Source organism: Mus musculus, chromosome 1 (assembly GCF_000001635.26).
Source record: "Mus musculus strain C57BL/6J chromosome 1, GRCm38.p6 C57BL/6J".
In the NCBI taxonomy this organism is placed as follows: domain Eukaryota; kingdom Metazoa; phylum Chordata; class Mammalia; order Rodentia; family Muridae; genus Mus; species Mus musculus.
Genome location: NC_000067.6, coordinates 90,737,104 through 90,758,211, shown reverse-complemented (window position 1 = coordinate 90,758,211; position 21,108 = coordinate 90,737,104).

Genomic DNA, 21,108 nt, shown 5'->3' with positions numbered 1-21,108 from the left:
GTGCTGCCCTCCACTGTGTTGACTTCTCTATGAGCTTCCATGTCTGGCCATGCTGAGGAGCCATGGGTCCTGGTGCTGGGGTGTTGAGCCATGGTTCAGGGGTGGTGGGCCATGGTGTTGGGATGATGGGCTATGGGCTGGGCAGGCAGGATGATCATGGTACATAGCTGGTGGAGTCTAGTACAGGGAAAGCTCTTTGCTTTGCTCCTTCTCTGTTTCCTTGCTGGTTTGAGTTTCCATGCTGTCTGTGGGGTCCCATCCTCTCTTGCTGCCAGGGTCCAGTAGCTACTCTAAGGTCCATTGCACTCCTAGGGGATCTTTGCTATTTGTTTGGAATCTTGTGCAAGGGTTAACCTGCCCTGAGCCACTGAGGCCCCACCTGGATTCAGTTCACATATTAATTCTGGGACCTATGTGTGGTCACTCAGTTGCTAGGGAGCAAAAGACCAGAGGAGAGGTCTCATACAGCCTAGCTGTGGCATCTGGTAGGGAGTGATGAGCAGTGACCAGGGAGTTGCTTAACGAGGACGACTCTTAAGTATTATTCAGCCTGGAGGATAGACACTGTGCTCTTGCCTGGAGTCAGAAGTGTCTGGGAAAACCTTCCTGTGGCCAGCACAGTCATCTGATGGAAGATATTTGGGTATCTGCTGAGGGAATTAGCTCCATGTGTTTGATTTCAAGAGAATGATGGATTTCCAGTATTTGAAAAAAAAAAAGATGGATTTCCAATATTTGAAAAAAAAATTCCAGAGATCTTGGGAACAAAAATAGCACGACAAAAGGAAATTGGTGGCACTTATATACCCAAGAAAAAAGTATTTTTGCTTTTGGAGGCTAACGGTTAGAGCATGTGTCTGATAGCTACTCTGTTCAGTCTAGTGGGTTAAGAGGCCTTGTGTCAAACAGTCTGCCCGAAGCAGACTCTCATCCAGTCTTTCTACAGAGAACTATAGAGGATGACAAAAGCCAGAGGACTGAGCAGCAAGTCTGTGTGTGAGAAAGTCAGCATAGGCACATTGAGAGCAGCTGAGGTTTGGTCACACTCAGCCACTGGGGAGCTGGGGTCAGTGGGTCAAGGAGCAGGAAGCTGAGTGTTACCTGTTTACTCTCAGATCTTTGTTTGGTGGTTAACCTGGTGATGCCCACTCCCTCCATTTGTTAGAGAGAACCTGCACAACACTGTTAAGGAGAGGGTTTGGGTGTCGAGGCAGGGGATCTGGACCACGGAGGTAGACAGTTCAGCTAGAGACATCTGACACACCACAGACACAAGAGAATTCAGAGGTGGGCTGAAGAGAGAGTCACACATGCTACTGACCAGTCACGTTGCATATGAACCTAAAGAAATGGTAATGGAGACAGAATGGAGATGATGAGAGACTACATTGCTCATCCTTCAGAAGAAAGAAAGGGGTCCCCATGCTGTGTAAAGACTCTGAGGAAGCACCAAAACCTGCTGTGTGTCTGACACTCCACCCCTTGGCACCAGTAAAGTTTACTGGTAAGGAATCATGCTCATGCCAGATGTAGTAACTGAGCCTAAAACCTCTCTGTGATGTGAACTCTGGATGTGGTTCTGGATGCCTAGGTTCCTGATTCCCATCTAGTTCCGGAACTGATCCTGGTCTTTGAGCATCCCCCATTTTTTGAGCATCCCCCATTGTTTGAGCATCCCCCATTGTTTGAGCATCCCCCATTGTTTGAGCATCCCCCATTGTTTGAGCATCCCCCATTGTTTGAGTATCCCCCATTGTTTGAGCATCCCCCATTGTTTGAGCATCCCCCATTGTTGCTGAAAGCCACGCAAGAGTTTTCACATCTTTTTCAATAATGGGAAAGAATAGACAGGTTCTAATGCAATCTGATGGAAAGCCAAGGGAAATCTGAAGCCAGGAGGTGGCATTCTGATACCCAAGTGGGTCCCATGGTCATTCCTAAGCCAGGCATTAAGAAAAAAAAATGACTGGAGGCTAGGCTAGAAAGATGGCTCAAGGTTAAGAGCTCCCGCTGCTCTTGCAGAGGACCTGGGTTCAGGTTCCAGCAAATGGTGGCTCACACCGATCTGTATCTCCAGTTCCAGTGAATTCAACACTCTATTGTGACCTCAGGGGGTATAAGGCATCACATGTTGCACATACATACATACATACATACATATGTACATACATGCAGGCAAATAACAATACTCATAAAATGAAATAAATACATCTTAAAAAACATGATTTGTAGTTTTTTTGGCTCAAGCAAGCCTGAATCCCAGACAACTCTGGGAATCAGCAGGGCTCTGAAAAGAGAATTAGGCTGAGGGTGTCTGTGAGCACACTGGTGTGAGCACTCGTGTGCACACCTGTGATGTAACAATTTGTGCCATCTAATAAACTGTGTTAGCATATCCAGTGGACCAAGCTTTAGTCTACCAAATTCATGATAGTTTCCAAAGAAGTCAAAGCATTAGAAATAAAACTTTATATTTTGTTGAAGGGAACACCTGAGGTACTAGATTTGAGGACTTTTAGAATCCCCTGTGCTTCCCTCCTTGGGGAGCAGGAGGATCAAGTCTTTATGTGACTGTCTACCAACTGACTCTGACTTTGACCAGCCCCTGGAGTTGGATACTGGAGGACCTGTGCACACCCTCCAGACACATCTTGTCCTCTGTTCACTTTCTAATGGTCTTCACTATTGTGTAGACCAGAACTAACCCTGGACAGAATGGAAGACAGGAGTGTGGTTAAGTGTTAATCTGACTCTAAAGACCTCAAATATACATACACTCACACACGCACTCTCTCTCTCTCTCTATATATATATATATGTATATATATATATGTGTATATATATATATATATATGCATGTATATGTGTGTGTATGTATATGTATTATGTATGTATGTATGTATGTATGTATGTATCTATCTATCTATCTATCTATCTATCTATATTTGTGAAGTGTGGAAATGTGGTGGCACATGACCAGTCCCAGCACTTGGGAGGCAGACACAGGGCAGGTGTATCTCTGTGAGTTCCAGGACAACCAGGAACTACATAAAGAGACCTTGTCTGAAAAAAAAATTACTTTTGTTTTTCTTTAAAGCCAAAGAGGGCTATGGCAACAGGGAGCCTACCTGTCACTTACCCCTAATAGTCTGCTGAATCTCCCATCTCAAGGGATATATACTACTCGAGGTAAGACATAGCTTCAAAATAAATAAATATTGGCCGTTTCTAGAGACAGCACTTTGCATTATTTCCACACACTTTGCACTATTTCTCAGAATAAAGGATGACAATAAAGACATTTTAATTCTGTTCTGGTTCTATTATTCTATTCTCTCCTTCAGAATGTTTTCCAAATGCTTGCTTTCTGTGGGGTTACCCTGGGGAAATCTGGCACTGAGGACTAAATCTGTGCAAACTGTGACCAACTGGCTGCACCGCTTTGATTCAAAAATAAATGCCTGGAGGAAATGTATCTAGGGGCCCTGCCTTTGGGCAGAGAGCATCACAGATATGGCTGCTCAGTGTTGTCCCTCTTGACATTTCAAAGCAAACTACTGCTTTCCTCATAAGCATGTTCATAAGGAGTTTCCAGGGAATTTGGTGTCCCAAGGAACTCTTGACAGGGAACATGTCTGCATCTGGGGTCCATATTCGTAACTCACAGTCCACGGGCTTTCTCGTGCCTTTTAAGGGAGCAGGCACTGTCCCCTACCCCTGGGAGTGTTTCCGTCTCTGCATTCCATCCTGCACGTGGGGAGCCCTTTGCCAGCCATTGAGTAGGAGCTTCTGCCAGCGTGGCAGTAAGGACGGCTAAAAATAGCGGCAGCCGGTTTTCATCGACTGAATATAGGGATGTCTCGCTGGGATGCTGCTAATGCCCTTGTTTGGCAGAAGCTATTACTCACCCCAGCTCGAACTGATCGTTGGTGTTAGAGAAATGGCACCAGCGTGGAATCTCAGAGTCCTCCTCCCGGAATTCCCCAAGCATGAGTCTCTTACCTCCTTATACTCCAGAGCCAGGAGACGTCACCTTTCTGCCAGATTATGTCAATGCTGGGTGAGTGAAATAAAAAGTGGACTAGCTAAATAAAACTCTCAGCAGCCAGGGCAGCCTCTCTGGTTACCATGACCATCCTGCCTCAGTCCTTCGGGGTCCCCTGAGCCCCACTTAAGTTGCTTAGGTAGAGCCACAGGTCTCAATGTGTTAACAGCCAGGCAGATTTCACAGAGGAGGAACTTCAGAGGAAGGGTGTGGCTGTATGGATTTCTGTTGTTTGAGTTGAGTGGAATACTTCTATCATTTTGGAGGGAGTCACATTTAAAGATTTTTTTTAACACACTACAGCCAAATAAATGTCTTCTGGGCAGATATGGACCTCGGGACACTGGGTCACAAACTCTGGTTTTAGAAGCACTGAGTTAAAATTCAATTCCAAGGGCAGGCTTCTGTGGGTGGTCTCCTGTCTATAAAGTATTAAACGTTGAGTCTTTGGCTTGGGGATGGTCCACTGACTGTGCCCATTACATAAAGACTGCACACATGACAGGGTCGAGGGAGTTTTATAAACTGATCACGAGGATTTACAAGTTGCTTGAAGGTCCAGTGGGCTAAGCAAGGAAAAGAACGTGCAGTCCCTTACCCACTGCAGGTGGGCATTCTGAGTATGCCACTGGTTACAGATAGAAGACTGTTCTGCGATACAGGGCAAATGCTGAAAAGTTTTTCATGAACTAAGAAGCACAAAGAAAGCTTAGAAGTAAAACTGCAGGCCAGGCCACCCTTCTCGAGCTGACTGCGAGGATGTGGCCTCTTTTGAGTACAATCATAGTCATTGTAAAGTGCATGCCTTTCTAAGACCCAGTGGGTCAGCTGGCCGGGCACCTCAAGTTGTCACCATGGTGGCTGCTCACTGAGGCTTCAGTGAAACAGTATTCCCTGGGATCCCTGTTGTCACCCCCCAGTGAAACACCAGGAGCACAGGCTCAGAGCTGTGGGGACAACAGCAGCCACAATGGATCTGGTTTTGTTCCTACACACCCCAGTCAATGCTGTGGTTTTGATCCTTAGAACTGTGCCTGTGGCCTGGCACTGGGAAGGGCCTATCAGCTGTCAATCAAGGCACTAAACTGCTCTCATCAGACAGGTCTCATCACTTAAGGGAAACCTTTTAGGAATGCTAATAACGTATATTAATATCCAGTTGACCTTTCCAGTGAGTTTTCCTATTAATGCTTCCCGTTCAGTCACACAACCTCAGATAGGGTTGGGTCCTTCTGATGTCTCTCAGTGGGTTCTAATGGCTCTGTTAGTAACCCAAGTGCAGGTCCTTAACTTCTCACATTCTCAGTTCATCCTTTAATCCACCCCTTACTTGTTCTTAGTCAAGTATATCCACCACCATACTGTAGAACACTTACCTTTATTATGGAAGATATTAGAAATATTGATAGTGGGGCTGGAAACTACTGTGTACATACATCCTTTGCTTAATGTCTTTAGCTTAAGGCTGAGTAGCTCAGAGCTAGAGAGAGTGCTCAGTGGTTAAGAGCACTAGCTGCTCTTCCATAGGACTCAGGATTAACTCTCAGCATCTATATGGTGACTCACAGTTGATTCCAAAAGAGCCAATGCCCTCTTCTGGTCTCCACAGATGTCAGGCATGGAAGTGTGGCACAGAGATACGTGTAGGCACAGACACATATGCATAAAATATTAATAATTCTAAAATTAAGTAGAGAAAGAGTGAGTGGTGTCTCTTGGAGCTGGAGAGATGGCTCAGTGGTTAAGAGCACCCCCTGCTCTTGCAGATGGCCTGGGATTAGATCCCCAAACCCACATAGTAGCACAAAACTGAAACTACAGTTTCAGGAGATCCAATTGCTCTTCTGACCTCTTTGGACACTGCATATATGTGGTGTGCATACATGTATGCAGGCATACACTCATACATACTTTTTAAAAAGAGTAAAATGTTTTACCAATCTCTCTTTCTCTCTTTGTGTGTGTGTGAACATGTGTATGTGTATTGCATGCATGTGTGTGAGTGTGCATGTGAGTGTGTGTGTGTGTTTACCCAAGCACAGATGTGTTTGATGGAGCGCACATGCCACTAGACAATTTTCAGGCATCAATTCTTTCCTTCTACCTTGTGGGTCCTGGAGATTAAACTCAAGTCATTAAGCCCAACTTGCCGAGCCGTTCTGCTGGTCTCTACTTTTAAATGATATGTTTTAGTGTGGAGAATGTTATTTCTGAAAATCTGGACAACTTCCATTTATTATTCCACAGCAATTGCATATCAGCCAACTGTAGTCCAGATGCGTGGACTTCGTGACCTAGAGACTGCTCTGACACCATAAGGACGAAGGCTAAGCTTGAGATCAAAAGCATCCACCGCCATTGTGGAAACTTGTATGAATTAGCCATGATTCATTTCTAGGAAAGTATTTGTTGCTGTGTTTGCCATAGAAACCCTGCTGTCTAGCCTTGGCACTGGGTTGGCAATTTCACGTACATTATTTCCTTTTACTTCCCAGCAGGCCCATGAAGAGGGCACAAAGGGAAGATGATACAGTGATGATGAAGGCTTCATTAAAGAGGCAGGGAGGGCACAATAAGCCCACTGCACAGATGGAGGAATCAAGTTCTGAGAGATTCAGACTAACTGTCAAGGCTATACATGTAGAGAGGGGATGGAGAGAAATGGGTGGGAGGCAGACAGATGGAGAGAAGCACAGCGAGGAATTCACACATCACCAGATTTCAAACACATCCAACAGCTGCTCTGTGTGGTCAGAGGAAGGCTGAGAAAACACAGCCACACCATGTTCTGTTTCTCTCTTTGGTGACTGAGCAGCATCGACTGGCAGACGTGACTGTCCACTTGTGAGAGTCCCCCATCAGATGTTCTTGAGACCAGGGACTCGGCTTCAGCTCATCCCTCAGCTTTGAGTGCAGGCCTGGGCATGCAGGAAGTGAGCAGAGATGTCCTGTCAACATCTCTGGATACCTTTTTCCTTGGCAACATTGCCCCTCCCCCCCCCCCCCGCCCCCGCCGCCAAATGCTAGAGCCATAACTTAAGCACTTTCCTAAAAGTAATTTGAACTGTGAAGTACAGAACTTGTCCTATAAAGATAAAGCAGGACAGGGGCTCTCTCAAGATCACCCATATACCATTTGCAACCATTTGCGTTGTCAGCAACTTCAGAGCTGACTGCATATGATGCATTTAAAAAATATTTTATTGATTGAAAATTTCATGCATGTATATACAATGTATTTAAATCTTTTCCATCCATACCTCCTCCATCAACCTCCCCTAGAACCTAAGGAAGTTATTTTGATTAGAATTGTCCCATCTTTGCCAAAGGTGTGTGGTGTGTCTGAGACAGGGCAGCCTGGGTCATGGAAGGTGTGCTGGGATAGTGTTATGGTCGCCCCACACACAGCACTGGAGGGAAGTTTCCACCACGCAGGTTCTTTAGCTCAGCTCCACTGATGCCCACCTTAAATCAGAGACACGTAGGACAGATACAGAGCTCATGCTATTTGCAGAAAACCAAGAGTGCTCCCGAATGCCCGAAGGCATACAAAACAGAACTCGTCTTTTCTGCTTCTCTATCTGAGGCTTCAAGGGAGCCAAGTGTCATCTTGAATTCAGGACTTGTTTGAAGTCATCTCTATCTCCGTTGTGCTTAGTGGAAGATCTAGGGAGAACACTGCCTCCACTCGCAGTGGCCACTGCACACAGAACTCACTTCCTCCTTTGGCAAGCATGGCCCTGGGAATGTGGTTGCTTTTTACAGCATCTGTTCTCCATTAGGGCATCTGACAGTTCCTGACGCTGTGATGCAGCCAAGCGGGGAGCTGTGTGTGGAGGCCGTGCAGTGAGGTGTATTACTGACTGGTTAGTGGTGACCAGCGGAATCCCTGATTCACTAAGCCAGAGCTCTGGTTGTGGGTTGCCGAGCTCTGCTCCTGATTCAGTGCTGTGGACAAAAACAAGGCAGAGAGAATATTCTCACGGATGGATGCCATGAAGCTGAGAAAAAAGGGATGAGATCTGGACAGAAGGACCCTGATTTATAAAAGTCAGACCGGATGTGGTAGCACTTGCCTCTGCTTTCAGCTCTAGGAGTTTGAGGGCAGCCTGGTCTACCCAAGGAGTTTCCAGGTTAGCCTGGGCTACATAATGAGACCTTGTGTGCTAGCTAGTTTTATGTCAAGTTGGTACAAGCCAGAGTCATCCAAGAGCAGGGAACCTCAATTGAGAAAAAAAAAATGGATCCATGGGCTGGAGAGATGGCTCAGAGGTTAAGAGAAAATGGATCCATAAGATTGGGCTATAGGCCTAGGCATGTTCTTAGTGATTGGTGTGGGCAGCCCAACTCATTGTGGGTTGTGCCACTTGTGGGTTGGTGGTCTTAGGTATTATAAGAAAGCAGACTGAGGGGTGGAGAGATTGCTCAGTGGTTAAGAACACTGGTTGCTCTTCCAGAGGTCCTGAGTTCAATCCCCAGCAAACACATGGTGACTCACAACCATCTGTAATGGGATCTAATGCCTTCTTCTGGCATACAGATAGAGCACTCATGGATAAAATAAATAAAATTTTAAAAATAAGAAAAAGAAAGCAGGCTAAGCAATCCATAGAGAGAAAGCCAGTATGCAGTGTCCTTCCATGGCCTCTGCATCAGTCCCTGCCTCCCTATTCCTGCCCTGTTTGAATTCCTACCCTAACTTCCTTCAACAATGAACAATGATATGGAAACATAAGCCAACTACTTTTCTCCTCAAGTTGCTTTGGTAATGGTGTTTCATAATAGCAACAGAAACCTAAGTAAAAACCCTGTCTCAAAATTAATTGATTGATTGATTGATTGATTAAAATAGACAACTGATCTACCTCCCACTATAGGATGAAGGATGGCACTAGTGTACTGCAACATTGACCCAGTTTAATCAGAACACATACAGACTGAACTTAGTCTACAATGAACCAGACAGAAGGCTAGTTTGATCTCATGCAGAGAATGGTGAGGTATCCAGGAGGAAGGCTGATTAGAACATGTCTATGTGACTGCCACTCTGTATGGCTTTACAGAATCAATAGTATGTGGAGGACACTGTGCCCAGGTGTAGGGAATCTGCCAGAATGTGTTCTGAGAGTAAGGTTCCACATGACAAAGAGAAGATGCAGGAAGGAGCCTGTGGCTCCATCCTCTGTCTATGTGCAAAGCTTTCTGGTGGGAGAAAGACCTTCCTTGTTCTCCTTAGGCCTAAGGGATGAAAGCACAGGGATGCCGGTAGGAAATGGGCGGGACTGCCCAGAGTTTGGCTGTGTGCTTTATGCCAAGTAGATTCTAGTCCAGACTGTCACCATGAGGCAGGGGAGACTCCAGATGGAGTTTTCATCATACGACTTTCAGGCTCAGCAGCCAAGTTTGCCCAGGAAACGCTCCAAGGTAGAGATGAAAGCCATACTGAGCTTTGAAGAACACAGAGGCCTGGGCTGCAGGGGTGCTGGAAGTGTCCCAGAAGTCACAGGGCAAAAGAGCAGCATGCTGGGTGACCAGACAGAGTCAGGAGAATGGAGCAGTTGGTGGCTCCTGAAGTTAGACTTGTGTTTGATTATACTCTGCCACTGGATAGCCTTGTGATCTGGGTTCTGTAGATAGAAGAATGGCCCTGCAAAGATGCCTCTATCTCAGACCTTGGGACCTGTATGTAAACATGTCATGTTACATAGCATAGGGACTTGAGGTTGAAAATGGAGTTGAATTTATCTTGAACTATCTGATGGAGATGATGTAACAACAAAGGTGGAAGAATAGGGGTGTGGGGACTGCTTAGCTGGCCAAATGCTTGCCGTGCAAGCATGCCACGAGTTCAGTTTCTAGAGTCCAAGTAGAAAAGCTGGTCATGTTGGCACATACATTTAGAGATGGAAATGGGAGACTCCTGGAGGTTCACTGGCCAGCCATTTTAGCCAGTTCATCAGCTCCAGTTCCAGTGAGAGACTCTGCTTCAAGATGAACAGCTGAGGGTGACACCTGAGGTTGACTTCTAATCTTCACAGGCATGTGCATGGTCACATGCGTCTGTACACATAAGTGGTCACTACGTACTTTATTGTAAACGTGGAAAATGGAGGACGGAGACCAGAGCCTGATATGGTACTGGAGCAATTTGGGCTGCTGCACTCTGGCTTTGAACCTGGGGCCGGAGGCATGAGCCAGGAGTGTGTCAGCTCCCAGGAGAAGAGAAGACAGAGGGGCATATTGTCTTCTAGAAAGTTCCCAGCAGCACTTTAATCTTCATCCACTGGGACTTATTTCAGACTTCTGCCTCACAAACCTGAAGAATGATATATTGTGTGTTTTTATGCCACTAAGTTTATTTGTTTGTTACGCCAATAGCTAAAACTCCTAATGCATTTGGGATAGTTCCACCTTTCCGAGTCAGGAATCAGGTTATGTTGTGTGTACAACAGAAATACTGTTGTCTGAGTTCTAGAAATATTGAAAATAAAATATCAGTTCCCTACCTGGTGCAAGAAGACAGTTGTTATTGATAAAGAGAGTTGTCTGAGAGATTTCTCCAACATTTAGCTATTACAAGAAGCCATACCTTCCCTGTCCTCTGGGCATAGTATGGCCATTTCTTTCTTGAGATCAGAGCAGCTCTGATTACCCACACAGGACTCTGACTAGATTGAGAGATCACTCAGGGGGTACCTAGTGAAAGGGCACATGAAGCCCCTCCCCTCCCTGAGATACCAAGGCAGTAAGTGATTACTGGGCAGAGAGAGAGGTAGACTTTTCTTTCTCCTCCATGCTGTAGCCTCCTGTAAGTTGCCTGTGTTCTGGTAACCCCTCACTTGTGCTACTGTAAGTAAACCCAGTTGGACCCATTGGCCTCCCAAGTTAGTCCTCAGGGGAACTGATGCTTCGGTTTGTGGTTGGTGCCCTAACCAGAATGAGTACATGTTTTGCTCACAATTCCACAAAGAAAGATAGGAAATAAACTTATTAGCCATGCCACTGCCACCGAGTTTTCATTAAATACCTTCCCAGCCTAATCAGGTCAGCTGTGTGTGTGGATTAATGCAAAAGCAATTTCTAGGTAAGGGGCATAAAGCCAACTTTCTAGTCTAGAGTCTAGTAAAGAACCAACCTGGTTAGCTTTCTCCATCCATCCATCCATCCATCCATCCATCCATCCATCCATCCATCCACATCCATCCACATCATATATATATGATACACACACATACACACACACATATATATATACATACATACACACATACATATACACACATGCGTGTATACACATACATACATGTGCACACATGCACACACACCACTCATCACACCCAGAAGTCCTACTGTGGAGCTGCTCCTCTGATCACAGCTCTAAGGATAGGCTGGGGTAGGAGGTAAGCTTGACATTTTCTTTTCTCTAAGTAACTTCTACCATCAGATGATAGTAAGTCAGATGATTTAATTAGAGCCACTTCTGAGACAGAAGAGAAATTGTCATTTATCACTTGTCTTGAAGAGGAAGCTATGTGCCAAGTAGTATAGCTGGAAACCAAAATAAATATTCATCATAGCATCACAAAACCACACCATTTTCCAGCCTTTTGCAGATACATGCACAGAACCTGTGTTTATTTTAAGCTGACTTGCCTCAGGGTGACATGCCAAGTGCCACATACATCCCATCCTTGTAGATTTTTGTTGTTCTTCCTACCAAACATACAGAGTCCAAAGTCGGAACAGAGACCTGCTATCCTGCAGAGGGGGTTGAGAGCAAAGCCTACATTTTTGTTGTATTGAAAAGCTGAAGACTTTTTGTAATGTTTGTAATGAGCTCTTGGGACATTGGAGTTTCTGGTTTCTGCAGACTTCCGCCCCCTCCTTCCCCCTGGGTTTGGAAAGTGATGTGGTGAGACTAATGGTCACTTATGTGCCCAAGAATCTTTTTCCTCCCATTTTTATGTGCGCTGGTGTGGTGTGCATGTATGGATACGAACATTTGCATGTGCAAAGACATAAGTGTGTATGTGGGTGCACACACACACACATATACACACATACACATGGGTATGTGTGCGCATGGACATCTGAGCTTGACACTGGGAATCGTCCTTGATCTCCCTTCCACCTCATTCATTAGGACAACCTCTCTCAACCAACCCTGGAGCTTGCTGCTAGGGCTCTTCTCACTAGCTTCCTCTGGCCATTGCCTATCTCTATTTTCTAGGACTAGACTCACAGTCAGGCTGCCACACCCACCTGCATTTGCATGAGCTCTGACTTAGCAGCAAACTTAGACCACCAAGCCATCTTTCTATCCCCCAACAGCCGATCTTTCTGTAACAGCTGGTAACTTTTAAGAGCTTTATTACAAGAGTCAGATTTATTAACCCGTCTTTTCTTCTCAACTCCCAATCCACAAAATTTAGTTCTGAATAAATATGAAAAACTCCGACTGGATGTTCACGTATGAGTTAACTGCCAATAATATGATTTGAGAATAGAACAAGACTCCACGTTTTTGGCCTTCATTATTTACATTTACAATTGGGCTCCTCTCAAGCGACCAACATTATGACTATAGCAAAAAACATCTGAGTGACAGGCCAGTGGTTAGTAACAGCGTTATGTGACAGTCATATTATTTCTCCCATGATGTGAGGCTGTTAAGAAAACCCATACTCTCTCCACGCAGCTATGAAATGTGGAAATAAAGTAGTGTTGTGATAAGAATGTCTCTTCTCCTTCACCTCACTCTGTGCTGAATTAGTAAATGGAGCCCCTGAACCTTCTGGGAGCCATTTAGTGATTTTAATGAGTCTGAGGAAGAGGAGCCGGTTGGTGGCTGGTGGGTCAGGAGCTCAGGTCACATAAATGGGGCTTATGGCCAGCAGCTGGAGGTGGAAGCAGTCTTTGGGACAAAGCCCTGAGAGGCCTCCTCCAGGCAGATGGTCTCAAAGCTGTATTGGGTTGTATCACACCCAGCTGATGTTGTCTGCTTGGATGGGGAAGCCCTGCCCTGCACATCTGGAGCAGGTGGCAAGAGCTAGCTAGCAGAGGAGAAGCTGGGCTTGGGTTTGAGCTGAATGTCCCATTATCCTCAGACATTTTTCTAAGTTTAAACTCTGCATTAGAGGAAGTAGAGGCCATTGTGGGCATCGGCTGGAAATCATACAGCAGCACAGATCCACACAGGAATAAGGACTTTAGAGGAGTTGGGAAATGGCCACCACAGCTTCCCTTACACCTGAGTGCTTCTGCTTCACTATCTGGGAAATAAGACAATATTACAGTTGAAGACACAAAGAATAAGACAATGTTACATTGGAAGATACAAAAAAAAAAAAAAAAAAAAAAAAAAAAAAAAAAAAAAAAAAAAAAAAAGGCAGTTGAATCCGGGGCTGAAAAACCAGACTTTAATATAGGATAGCTTCTTGCTACAGGAGAATCCTAGCCTAGCTGTCTTGGTAAGTTCCTTAGCCTTTCCTGCCTCAGTTTCCCTGTCTGTAAAATAAGGCTAACAGCACCTAGATTTTAGGGTCATCAAAAGAACGAAGGAAACAGACACCCCTAGCATTAGCTAGCACATGGCTGCTCTCACTATTTGCCCCTCTACTTCTGTATTTTAAAATACCAAGTATCCTAGCTCCCTCTACAATACAATACTTCCTGAGTTCTCTGGGCTTTTATTATAGTGTGATATAACTCTAACTTTAGAATAGTCAAAGCAAAGGCCAGACTAAAATGAATTCTCTTCTCCATTGTTCTAAAGCTGGCTGAGAAAATGATCAGCCTAGAAGATGGCAGTCCTGGGTGGAAAGAGGAGGAGGGAGGGGTCCATTCTTCTATAAAAGGAGATTCGCTGAGTAAACAACGCTGCGTGGCCGAGCATGGTCCAGATGAGCAATGATTTATGAGTGGGAAATCTGGGCCGCCCGGCTTCAGCTAAACAGTGGGGGAAGATGGAAAGCAGATGTCTGACCTTCATCCCAGAGGCCCTCGGGTGAAGAGCGAGTGGGAGCAGGGCGAAAAGCATCCAGGGAGCTCCAGGAGCCTGGGAGCTCCGGGGAGCCGCGGAGAGAGCAAGGAGGGGGAGGGCAGCAGAGAGAAAAGGCTGATGGGAAGTCAAGCTCCTCAGCAAGACCTGGTGCTTGTGAGGGACATGCATATTGTTCTCACGGGTTCCTATGGAAACGGGTTCATTGATGGATTGCTTGGTGCTTGGATTACAAGCGCGCGCATGTGTGTATGTGTGTGTGTGTGTGTGTGTGTGTGTGTGTGTGTGTGTGAGAGAGAGAGAGAGAGAGAGAGAGAGAGAGAGAGAGAGAGAGAGAGAGAATGTGTGCCAGTGAGTGTGAGTAGAGTGAGTTTGTGTGTGTATGTGAGCATAAATGTAGGTGTATGTGAATAAGTGTGTGTGTATGTATGTATGAGGAGGTGTGTATGAGTGTACAAATGTGTGTGTGTGTGTGTGTATGTATGAGTGAGAATGTGTGTGGGTGAGTGTGAGTAGAGTGAGATTATGTGTGTGTGAACATGAATGTAGATGTATGTGAATATGTCTGTGTGTGTGTATGAGTAGGTGTGTATGAGTGTACAAGTGTGTATGTGTGTGGACATGTCTGAGAGGTTGTGTTTGTTAGTACTGTGCCTGTACATGTGTTTATGAGTTTGGCAAATGCACGTGTGTGTGTGTGTGTGTGTGTGTGTGTGTGTTATATTTGTGAGTGGCATGTATGTGTGAGCATACACAAGTGCCTATACACAATACACTTCAAAACACTGTGGTAAACTATTGCAAAACATTGTAGTAAACTATCTCTTCTTTTTTTTCAACCAAATCTCTGCAGAAGTTCAATGTCCTAAAACCTGAAAACAAGACTAGGTTTTAATGTAATTCTAACAAAGCTGAAGTCATTCTAGAGTCTGTCCTCACTGATGAACAAATGGAAAGAGAAGGGAAACCTGGTATCAGGGCTGGCAAATGGGGGGTCAGAGATTAAGTTTTGTCCACAGCTTATTTTATAAAGTTCATGATTACATGTCCTGCAAAGTCTCACATGACATTTGGGCCATGTCTGACCATTTGTCAGAAAGTCTGCTAATTCTTGGTCCAGACTATGTCACTATTACAAGTGAAGTATTCCATGGGTCAGTAAGATGACGCCACCTGCGAGTGGACAGTTGCTTGGAATACATCAGACGCTACAGGGTTCTGCCTGGTTACAAATATGTCCCCTCACTAACTGTCGAGCCCCTGCAAACCACCTGAGAAGCTGGTACTCATCTGCCAGATCTTACAGGAGCGTGACTCATGGACCACAAAAAGTCAGGGGAGACAGATGTTTCTTGCACTTTGACAATTTCCACAGAACAAGGCACACAAGGAGAGACGGATATCAGATAACCATGGCTGAGGTGTGTATAAACCACAAGGTTAATATGTTAATTATGATGAAATAATGAACCCACATGATAATTAAGCTAATGGCAACTAAAATCAATTGTGGGTTGGGTGTGTCGGGCACTGCTGAGCTGCGCATGTCTTGTGAGCTACCATGCTTAGCTCTCATCCTAACCCCCTGAGAATAGACTCAAAACGAAGGTGACATCTTTGAGGCCAAGGAACCACAAAAAGGCTGATGCGTGGTCTGAGGTCCAGCTCTGAGCCTTCAGTGTTATCATTTCTCAGATGAAAATCCAAACAAAGTGTTCAGGTATAACTAAGTAGGACACAAATGGAATTGAAAAGATCATATATTATATATGATCTATTTTAATTATATAATATATTATATATTATAAAATATTATATTTAATATGTGTGAGATAATATATTATATTTGTAATAATTATATTTACATATATTTATCATAAAGAACCATGTCTATCTCTCCCCTTTCTCTCCAAAAGCCTGCAAGAAAACTTTCAGTGCCAACGTAGTATCGCATTATGTGGTTCTGGAAGTTGATAAATCAAATCTAAGAAAAATAAATTTTCTCAGCCACTAACGCATCTCTAGTTGTGCTGGGGTTGGCTGTTCTTCACTGTTGGCAGGAAGAGCATCGACATTTTTGCCTGGCATTTTTTTTTTTTTTTTTGCTATGTTTGGGATATAAGACAGTGTATAATTCATTTTATTGTGGCTGTGAGCAGGTGACTCTCTCTCTCTCTCTCTCTCTCTCTCTCTCTCTCTGTGTGTGTGTGTGTGTGTGTGTGTGTGTGTGTGTATGTGTGATGCATATACTTACATGTGCATATGTCCACAGCACAAATGCACAAGCCAGCAGAGGATACCAGGTATCTTTTCCCATTGCTCCATATACCATTTCCTGGACACAGGGCCATCCACTGCTAATCCTAAACCCATTTTAAGTGAGGGCTGTGTTCTTATTTTGAGAAGTGTTCCCCATTTGTCAAATGTTTGTAAATGCATTGTAGATGAGGTTACTTTAAGCTTTTTGAGAGAGGCAATACCAGGGATAGGATTTTACCAACCTATTAAGGATTGTGGGGTTGAGACCTACTAAAGAAGGTGACATGGGAGAATACTAATTTCAGAAGATGGTAGAGGCAGTGGGTAGAACGGATTGATGAAAGGACAAAGATGCTGCTGTGCCTTCCCCTCGATGAAAGGACAAAGATGCTGCTGTGCCTTCCCCTCTTTGAGACCAGAAAGCAAGAAAGAAACAAGGTTGCATCTCAGAGGCAGCGGTAGGTGAGGTAGAGAGTGATGGGGAAGCAGTAATGAGCAAGTGGCCTGTGGGATAAGGCAGCTGTAGACGATCTCAGAGTTTTGTCTGGAACAAGAGGCTGCATGACTGCTGCCTTCACAAACATGGTGCTGCAGAGCAGCAACAAGGCTTCTCTGGGTGTGAAGATAGAGGAAGGCCTTGGGGTTACTCAGACTCAGTCTGAGGTGCCATTTGGAAATCCATGTGGAGCTGGCGATGGGGGTGTTGCAGAGGCTGGGGCTCAGACCGAGGTGGAGTGAGAAACAGAGGTTTGAGAAATTCAACCCACAGCTAGTATCTAGAGTCATGCCGGATGCCACTCTACAGCAGAGGGTTGGCACGGAGACAGCAGGCTTCCACGGTCCACAGGGACTTTGGGTGGAAGGTTAGAAGGGTTGTGGCATGAAAGAGAGAAGAAACTGCCAGGGAATATATAGGCACCATGTGTCTTGCAGGCTGGAGCTTAAGGAGGGGGCGGGGTGGGGTATTTGAAGGAGGCATATTTTAGGCAGGAAGTGCATGTGGTTCTACGTGTAAAGTTGTAGATCAGCAAGAATGATACGGAAGTGGGGTGCTGGAGGATTGCAAGGGTTGGAGCTAAAAACAGGGTACAGGGTACATCCTTAAGAGCTCCATTTATGTTAGGGCAGAATGAGCTCTTCTGAAGATCACTTTCTTCCACTTCCATATTTTAAGCGAGGACATCATAATGACATTTGCATTTGGGGAGGTCAGTCCTCCTCAGCTCTCAGACTAAATGAGAACAGCAGAGCTAGCATATCCTGTGGTGTTTAAGCTGTGGCTGGAGTCTTAAATCCTATAATCTGCTCCCCCTTGGGTGGGCTCCTTTGTCTTACATGAGTGACTTTCAAATTGAAGTCAGAGAACTCTGGAATGCATTTCTTGGGATTGCCCCCAAACCAGTCTGCCTTTGAGAAATCCTACCATCCAGAAGTGGTTGTGTTGCCTTGGGCTGCGGTCATGGGCTTCCAACTCTTGGCCATTTGCTCTCTCAGGAGTATGCCAAAACCTTTGGTCCACCATTGCTCAAGGTCTCAGTGAGTCAGTTCCTCTGGGAAGTGAAATGACACTGTGGTGCATAAGGAGCCCTTATTAGGGAAAGGAAATTTAACTTAGAGGCTAAAGCAGAGATCTTTGAACACCCGAATCCAACTCGAGCTACCAAATGCAGTGTGTTGGGATCTCCGGTCTCCAGACTGTCCCTAATCCACTTTCTGTTTGGATTTTAAGTAGAGACAGCAATGGTCCAAATATTCTGATTTTCTTTTTCCACTTGGAATGATTATTCTTGTGTGGCGACAGAAAAACTCCATTTTTTTTCAGTCAGTGATACTGTTAGGATAACACACATTTTGCTAAAGTGTTCTCTCTTTGGGGAGAAAACTTTTTAAAGGAATGAATAGTGGGTACTTTCTTACATAGCAAACGTCTTTCACATCCACCATTACTATAAGACGCTGAGTGGAAAACTGAGGACTCAAACGAGAACAAGCTACTGTCTCCACATCGCTTGTGTCTGGATTGAAACTGCTTAGGAGGCACACAAATGAAGCAGTGGGCCGCTCCACCGTCCACTCCAGTGCTCAGCTCGTAGGTGTTTGTTATTCTTCTCAGACAAGGAGCTGACAAAGGCCCCCTCGCTGGTGTCTACAAAGACGAGATGTGACCAAGCACCACAGCAAATTATCTAATACAGATGCAATTACAGACCTGGAATTGGAGGGATGGCTCAATCCATAAAGTGCTTACTGTGTCAGCCTGCACTGGAGTCTAAGGCTCAGGACACAGACACACACACAGACACACACAGACACACACACACACACACACACACACACACACACACACACACACAACAGGCATGGTGACTCATACTTATAATCTTCCCAGCCCTGGGAAACCAGAGACAGAAGGATCCTGGGGACTTTCTGGCTACTGAGCCCTGGGTCCCAGTGAGAGATGAGTCTCATACGAATCAGAGGAGTCTTTTAAAAACCTGCATAGTTTGCTTATTGTCTCCAGTGTGTGGATGGCTGTAGGGCATCCCCTGGAATATGGACAGCCTGTCAGGGGGTGCATGATAGAAGAAAACTGACTCTTCCTTTCCCTGCAGCCATCAGTTGCCAATAGTTCTTCCAACAGAGGTGAGGCTGCCTGAGGCCCTCCCCATCCACCCTGGGATTTTGGCAATCTTAATCTTGTGCAGGCCTTGTGATCAAAATACATCACATGTATTTGTGTAATTCTCAAAGAACAAGTTAAAAGAAAAAAAATGAAAGATCAAGGTAGGTATCTTTTTAGTCATGAACCACATCCGCCAGAATTGATCTTTAATATGCACACACACCATACACACACCATTCATAACACACACACATGCTCAAGAAACTCTACCCTACTTGATTCACTGTTCTATTTACTGAGGTGTTATACGGACATGGTTAGGATCCACATAGGCTTTCTGAGAATTGTGTGTCTGTGAAGCCAGCTGTAGTATGTTATCTCCTGATAATCTAGGGAAGATGGTAGGTATTATTTATCCAACTTATTCTACAGTGAATGGGAAACACAGTCTCCCAACCCACTCTTCAGTCAGTGTAGCCCAGGCTAGCCTCAAACTCACTGTGTAGGTTCTATAGCTGAAGAAAATCTTGAATTTTTGCTCCACCTGCTTCCCAATCCATAGTTCTGGGACTACAGATGTGCTCTGTCCCACCTGGCTTTAGGAACACAGCCTTTGAGAGTTTATTAAGTGCTGAGTCCTGTTCTACTTGCTGTAGGGTTTAAAGACATTGAGATGAAAAAGATGTGGCTAGCTGAAGAAAATCTCAGGGCTTGAGTACAGAGGGTGTGGTATGTCCAGAGGGTGTTCCTCCAAGTCAGGCATGTCAGGGTGACCTCTTCTAGCCACTGTGGGTCAGATGGCCTTGTGGGACTGGATTTTTATTCTTGAACCCCTGGGGTGAATGAGAACCGATGTCCCTGCAGATATGGATGGTGGCTAGTTCCCATGGTGTGTCCTGGGAGCCATTCAAGACGTTTCCTTTAAGGATGAGTCACTAGGGAGTGAGCAAGGTGTGGGGGAGGATGGTCTCTGACGGTTTCCCTCACTGACCTGGCTGATGGGTGTCAGCCACCACATGCATACTGCAGCTTGTCAAAGTTGTCTCCTTTCAAAGAAGCTCAGAACTTCTTGGTCCTGTTAAACTGCAACTCAGAGATTTATAGCCGTCCTTTAAAAATTCCATCTAGTTAGTTCTGGCTCCCACTCCTAGTTTCCTTCTGCAAGGAGTGGGTTAGAGTGGACTGCTCAAACCTCTCTCAGTTATAACTTCTGTAGAGCTGCCTTGCTAAAATCCTGCCACATCGATGCCACAAGACACACAGATGAGGTCCCAGGAGGTGCCTGTCGGAAGTGTGAGAACAGAAGTGTACGGGATAGAGTGGCTGCCCTCATGCAGACCCCAAAACTGTCATGCATGATGAGGCAGCATCCCACAGTATTGCTGGTGAGTCAGTACCCCTACGTTGTCTTGCCAACACTACTCTCTGTAGATCCCTGTACCCCTCTGGTCTCACCTTTCTTGAGGTACCACACAGCATCCTCCATCCCCATACTCAGAGTATCTGTCTCTGGCTCCCTCCCTTGTAAGGATTGGACTTCCAAGCATCTCTTTCTACATAGGCTCAGCATCTTTCTTCCACTTTATCCATCAGTACTATGTGCTCTAGTGTCTCCTGCCCTAAAGCAAACAAGGATATACAGGCAATCTCTGCTAAGACTTCTAGGGCGCAGTCTTCTTCATGATTCAACTCCATGTCACAGCCGAGCTGCTCCTAGCCCCTTTGATGCTAACTCCACTGCAGTGGTTACGGCCCAGACACTAACTACCCGATAGTCTGCCAAATATGGCTGTGATTCTGACTCTAAGGGAGCTGATTTGTAGGTTATCCACAAATCCAGATTATCACCTCAAAAGGCAAATGAGAGCTTTCAGGATGAAATGAGACAGGAACACCAAGGTGAAGAATGTAATTTAGATAGCCAACGTGGAGGAAAGTGATCTCTGATTCCCACCCCTCAATTTTGTATTTTTAATTAAAATTTTATATCATTTCCTTCCATCTCTTTCCTCTATTAACCCCTCCCATGTTCTTACCGTTCCAACCACTCCTGTTCTACATTTCTTTCCAATACGTTTTGAGTTTTGAAAAACATACCACCTGTTCACTCTTTCTCTCTCGAAAATTGATAATCTTTTTTTCTTTGATTATTCTTCCTCTCTCTCTCTCTCTCTCTCTCTC